At 34.2% G+C, this 6958-nt stretch overlaps 1 non-coding gene across 1 annotated transcript; it reads right to left on the bottom strand.

The window, feature by feature from the left end:
• Positions 1–2774: 2774 nt before the first annotated feature.
• Trnas-aga lies at positions 2775–2856 on the bottom strand. Its single transcript has one exon. It is a non-coding gene; the product is annotated as a tRNA-Ser (tRNA).
• Between the last annotated feature and the right edge of the window lie 4102 nt (positions 2857–6958).

Below are 6958 nucleotides of genomic sequence, written 5' to 3' on the forward strand. Positions count from 1 at the left end.
TGATCCGCGAATGTTTTAAGCTGGTTGTCTTCGTTCACGTGTCATCAATATTTGAAGAACCCCTAGCGAAACATGCATTAAGTTTCCAAGCCTTGGCTTTTTTAATTCCAACATTTGCTGGCAATAAAATATAATAGGCAAGAAGTAGAGACACATTGATAAGTTGTTTTTAGAACATTAGGTAGGATGTTGATTAGATACAAGAACCATCGCTACTAACATCAAACTTGAAAGATTAAAACAATCTGATAACAATTGGGACGAGTTATAAAAATCACGATTTTAATCTATCATTGATGTGGGCATGTTGTAGTAATCAAACCATTTTTGTAATCAATGTTTTATACAGTACTGTGAAACATTGTTGAACTGTTTACCTTAAATCATACTTTACTTTTGTGCGGATAGTCATTTTGATGGAAGTGCTTGCTACTCAAATGAAGACGAGACTATCTGTGATCACCTTGAGGTAAGACGACTATAAAGCTAGAATGGTCTAATGGAAATATTAGGATCCTAATTTGAGTGGTACGGCGGCGGCGGCGTGAGAATATATCGGACTTACACCGACTAAAAACCGCTTCTACTGCTTAAGCCAGAAGTCACGGGATCGCTCGTGCATGCTGCATGAAAACGCAATGGCACAAGATCCGACAGAGTGAGAATTTTTTAAACTAAGACCATAAAAATCACTAAGTTTAAAAACTTTTTTATCTTATTATCGAACCGATACCGTAGCACCACGTGTAAGGCATTGTTGCTTCAGTGTTAGACAACATTGTATATGTATCACGCAAACAGACAAACGGAAGTACGTCACCCGATAGCGTGGTGCTGGCTGATAACAAGTGCCTTGAATAGGTGACGTGGTTCGATGTGAGTAGTGGCTTGAAGGCACTTGTCTTATAAAGAGCATTAGCATTTTAAGGTTGTATTCACTTGCGAAGTAGGTACCTTTGGTTCGAGATTTGAAAAAAATGTTGAGTTGGCCTGTAAAAAAAATGGTATTGGCTTAGGAGTAAACTGATTATCTAGATAAAGCGATGGTAAAGACTTTACACATTACATGTATTAAATTCGGTTGATAGATATACTTATCTAATGCCTCTATTATTACTCTGAAGTCTATAAAATATAGTAGCTAGAGGACGGAATGTATACAAATCTTAATTTTATCAGTAATTTTTATTGATGCAATAAATAAAGTGGGAGAGTCCCTATGAAGTATTTTTGGGATATCATCATCGGCCTAGCCTTTTCCCAACTATATTGGGGTCGGGATATATTAATACGTATATTGATTTTATAGACATATATACATATATCAAAACGTTTGCATGTTTCAGACGATGTACAAAGAAGACTGGAAAGAATAAGGCGATGAGGGTTTCGAGAGTTCATTGATATAGAGACAAAAGAAAAAAGAAATTTCCAAAATAAATCTAATTGAAAAACAAACTGAAATTCGCACAAACAAAAAGACGCTATGCTATATTAGTTACTACACAAGAACACAATCATTCTGCTCTACGTTTAACACTCAGTATTTTCTCACCATAGAGCGGTGCCTAGCATCCCGTGGTAACTTCCGTACCTTGCCTCCCGGGGGAGCCACCGCGCCGAGGCCATCCGTCTTCCGCGCTCTCCGGACCAACTTACGGAGGACTTGTCCCGCTATCCCAGTGTTATTCACACTTGTATCGCTATAAAGTTCTTTACAAGACATGGCAGAATGTTACCGCATCTACATCAGGTTGTAGAGCAAGACGGCGTTGATTTACTGCATAATGGAACTGCCACATATGCATGTAACACAGTAAAAAATCACATAAGCCTATAATGAACATTGATGTTCCAAAATTGTAACATTCACTATTAATTTCAAGGTACTCAATCTGTTTTTACAGGATTTGTGACAAAATATGTTGAAGCATGTTTAAATTGCAATAAATAATTTAAAAAATCTTTATAAAAGTAGAGCACTTACTTTTTTTTTTTATTAAATATTTTAATTCTTGTACCTTTCAAGTTCAGTCTTACTACCGCCAATACAAAGGCCCTATTGTTTCCTTGAGATCAATATACAAATATTGTGTTACGTTATCTCTTATCACCTAATAAAGCGGCTTTGGTGTAATATAAGTATTACGACACCATAAAAGAAACGCATGATCGTGGGAAGCTGTGTTCTGTACTGTTCACCGAGTTATAACATTTAACACAGATAGATCAGTCTAGACTTAAAAAAAAGAAAATAACTATATTCTTTGTACGCACTAACTAAGAACTTACCTAAACTTCACTGAAACAATTTCCCCCTTCAACCAACACTAGGCCTTGAGCTGTCAAAGTGACAGATGTCACAACGACAGCTGTCAAAATGAGAGCCGCTGACATGGCGGCGACGCGGCGGCGTGACGAACCAGCGCGTGATTAATTAGCGGCTAATTGGTTTGACAGTGTTTAGCATTAGACTGGCTGTACGCGAGCAGTAATTGACACTTTATAAGATTTCGTTGATATGGGATGATGACGGTTTCTGTAAGTTTGTGGCTTTTAATTGTACAAATTAGTTTAGTAAATCATAATAACACTCTAACAAATTATATTTTAGAGTTTACTAAGTACATGGTACTTTTTTGTAGCCACTTTGGCTAAGTACAAGATAGTTGGTGCTTGAAAAAAAAGTGCAGAGAAAACTCGGTTGATTTAGCATACCGGCCAAATGATGTGACAACCGAAAATATAATTTTCAATAATATGCAAAAAAAGTTCGCAGTCGGTAGGATTCGAACCTACGCTCCCAGAGGGAATCTGATTTCTAGTCAGACGCCTTAACCGCTCGGCCACGACTGCCACGCACTACGTCGAATAATTTGAAACTCCTTGCCAAATGCTTTTTTGCTATAGTTATTATTTTAATTAAAATCTCGAGTCTTCATATAAATAGTGGTGATTGTGTTTTTTTCGCGTATGAAATGTATCTACAGCTCTTTATGTTACAAGATTACCTTTCCAATCTACATTTAAGCAAGTTCTGCAACGCAACGCGACTTCAATTTAGGCTTGCAATAACAAATTCTGCATGACCTGTAATTTGTTTTATTAACTTATGTTTAAGAATTAACTATTCATTATTCTGTACTTATATCGTCCGAGCAGTACTTAACTACGAGAGAAAGGTCTCCTGTAAGTCGAAATTCCACTTAAAATGACACAGTTTATCATATAAAACTCACCGAGAGCACATTAAAGCAATCTTTATCGTCCAGACAATGAGGCTGGCCTGACAGTCAACGTCTTCATAATAACAACACAAAAACAATGCCCTATCGCTTCACATGCTATTAAAGTACACCAACGACTAGCAATACAAAAACCACTCTTAGCGTTCAAAAAATAAAGTCGCTTTTCGTTTATTAAAATGCTGGTAATCCAATATTAAAAGGTCATAATAACTTTATCTTAATTTATGCATATTTAGCCTTATGATATAGCATTACGGTTGGTTTTGTAATGATCGGTGCATTGAAATGAAAGGGGTATAATTGAATAACGATATCATAGTGTTTTGACGTGTCGTTTGATTAATAATGGAGCTGACTTGTCCACTACGGTCGGATTTTTTTTTAATAATAATGTTGATGCAGGCAACATGTTATGCTTTTAACATAAGCTTAAGGTTTTATTTTTGTTTATCGTAATATTTGATGAGATTTAAATTTGTGGGCGCCGCTTGATGTTGCAATGTCTCTTGACCGGCGTCATAAAATAACAAAAAGAAAAAGAAAAAAAAACGAATTTAACAGCGATAAAATCCGTAAAATTCGTTTCATTTCAATGTCTAACATTCGCGTAAACCTAAGAAACCACTAAACTAATTTAGTTTCTGATTAATTTTTGTCATCTTTAAAACAAAGTCTGACTCCGCTTTGTAGCAGTGAATTTCAATTCAAACACAATTAAAACAGTTTTTTTCGATTTCATCATAATATCTAGGGTTTTAAACCCAAAAGGTAAAAACGTCTGTCTCTGCATCTATAAGTCCGCCAGTCACCAAGCTGTTTCTTATAGACCATGATAGTTAGACAGTTAAAATATTCACTGATGATGTACATATATGTTGCTTAAAATGGAAGTTCAATATATTTATGAGTGTAAGAACCGTTGCTTACGGTTTCAATTTGTTAGGTGATAAATATAATATGTATAAAGTGTAATCGTAAATATGTTTGTCGCCCAACCGACTTATTTACTAGTCCTAGTTATACCAATTTCTAAATCAACGTTTACGTTTATTGTAATAAAAAAGTATTTATAATCATGTAGAGTTTTAAACAAAACCATAAAGCATTGACTCTACTTTCCTTTAAACAATTTCAATAACAACATAATCTGTTTTTATCCGGCCGGGCTAATGGCCACTGGCCACATTATCCAACGGCCACAATACCAGCGAATAAACCCTTTACACCATTAATCATAAGATCAACTCCACTGCTTCCGTTACTGCGTGAGAGAGAGATAGTCATAAGGGGAATACGCAAGTGGGAGCGACAAGGAACACTCGATAACTTAATTGAAAACAAGTGAGGCGCAAGAATGGAATGAATGGAGTCGATGAAACGTTTGAAATAGATGGTTAACAATGCAGGATTTTTGTTTAGAAAGACATCGATTTAGATTAATTGGTACCGGAAAGCGTTAAGTAATACAATTATGACAGCGTCAATGCCTAACCTATAATAAGTCTATCATTGCTGCTATAGATAAACAAGATAGTAGTAAAATATATATATACATTAGACAAATAGTCTCAATAGATAAATGAAAAATGGCTCTTTCTCTGAAACTTACTTGTAAGTGTTGCCCTAGAAAATAATGACAACACAGACTCATTTTTTCATGTTTATATTAATTAAAAACTGACATGTTTATGAAAATAGCTTTCACATAGTCCCAGCCTGCATCAATGAAGTAAGTCATTTATAAAGTTTCTTAGCTACTAAGATATTGAATACTATATTATAACATTGTTAATTTACATTTTAAAATCTAATATCGATAAACAGCTTTAGAATCACCCATCCCTAGTTGTTCCCTGTTACACCCATAATGCGTTATCTGTCTCCTCTTGTGCATTAACACGTCCAACCTCATTATAATAACCACAAGTATAACCGCAAACTATGCATTTAAATATAACTCCTATGTCAGTTAATAATAAGATTAAAATTTACTTTGTTTTATAGATTGGTAAAAGTAACATCAACAAGCAACTGTCGCCAGGTCTGTCTTTTAAATGTTGGAATAAATTTCTAGAGCTATGACGAAGAGATTACTTGTTTCATTAAGAATTGTGAAAATAAATTTGCTCTACATTTTTATTTCACTATACTTCGATTTGGAGCATCCTGCAAATATCAATCGCGAAAAATCGGTAAATATATCGGGATTGGCGCGACTTGTTTTGGACCCAGCCGGAGTCCTTAATCATGCTGATGCGGTGTCAGGTCTTTATTGAGGACTCCAGTCCATTTAATTATGAATAATCCTTGCGAAAGTTACGTTAAAATAAATTAAATATATTCAATAATGTGAGTAACTGATGTAAAGTTACTCACATACCTAATAATAAATGTTATAAAATAACGTACTGTTAATCTCTGACAAGAAGCTTCTAATTATGCTCTAAAATACTACTTACTTGTGTTAATTAATTACATATCAATAATTTTCATCGTTTGAAACCAAACCGTGAAAATGACCGACGGAAAAACGAACGAACTGAAATTAAAAACGCTTTTCGAGGAACTACAGTACCTACAGGTATTACATATAGATGTAGATAGAGCACTTAAACTTCTCATCCTCACTCTTTTCCTCTTGTTTTCAAATGTAGAGTCGTTTAGGACCCGTATTTTTGTTTACATATATTACTGTTAGTAAAATAATATGTTTGTGGCAATTCTAATGTTGTTTAATTTCCTATAACATTCGAAAAAGATTTCATAATTTTATGTAGAGCTCCTTTTTAGAAATCAATACTTAAAGGGTAGAAACTTTACAACTTAAGTACCTACAATGTCTGTTTGAATATCAACATTGTCCCATGAATCGTGATGGCTAGTTAGCTCAAATATTTGCGATCAAGCCTAGGTGAAGCAACGTTTCTTATGGTCATAAATTCGATTTTTTGTTTTTATATGACCTATTTGTACAAAACCCGGTTTGTGGTAAGTTTGACACAAATTGTCCGGGTTTGTTATATATTTATTTATTGACTTATTTCTTATATTAATTTTCTAATGTATATTTTACATTATACATTAGAAAATTCGATGACTAGCTTCGAATGTTCATTGTGGATTAAAATCTGGTGGAGTGGCCATATTAATAATGCCCACAACTGCAGCGTAGGCGATCAACTCTTCACGAGATAAATCATACTATGTTTAGACAGTAATGTATGTCTCTACTACCTGTAGCAAGTTAAAACAAAAACTAGTAACAGATTAGTTTTGATTAAAATATCATTTTATCGAAGTAAATCCATAACTCATTCGTATTTTTGTATAAATAGGGATGTTGATTTGGTATAAAAGCATACATAACAAAAAATTACAAAGATAACACTTACTACCTGCTTAGATAATTACTTAATAGTTTAGGAGAGAGAACCTGTGACGTAAGGATTTCGTAAAATTCATACACGTGAAATTGATATCACGCGAAAGTTCCATTCAATGTAATTTGATCAATTTATGTTTGTGGTACAAAAGAAAAAACATGAATCCATTATTGTGAAAAAAAATTACATCATCCCTATTACAAGCTACGTCCATATTTTCAAATAAGTAAACTCCTACTTTCGTCGTTTATAAGGTCTACGGGTCTCAAACCTTAAAAAAATTATGACAAAAGTTGCAATGTTTCCCATGGGTTTCCTTTGGGCAAT

The sequence above is a fragment of the Trichoplusia ni genome, chromosome 8 (assembly GCF_003590095.1).
Source record: "Trichoplusia ni isolate ovarian cell line Hi5 chromosome 8, tn1, whole genome shotgun sequence".
NCBI lineage: Eukaryota > Metazoa > Arthropoda > Insecta > Lepidoptera > Noctuidae > Trichoplusia > Trichoplusia ni.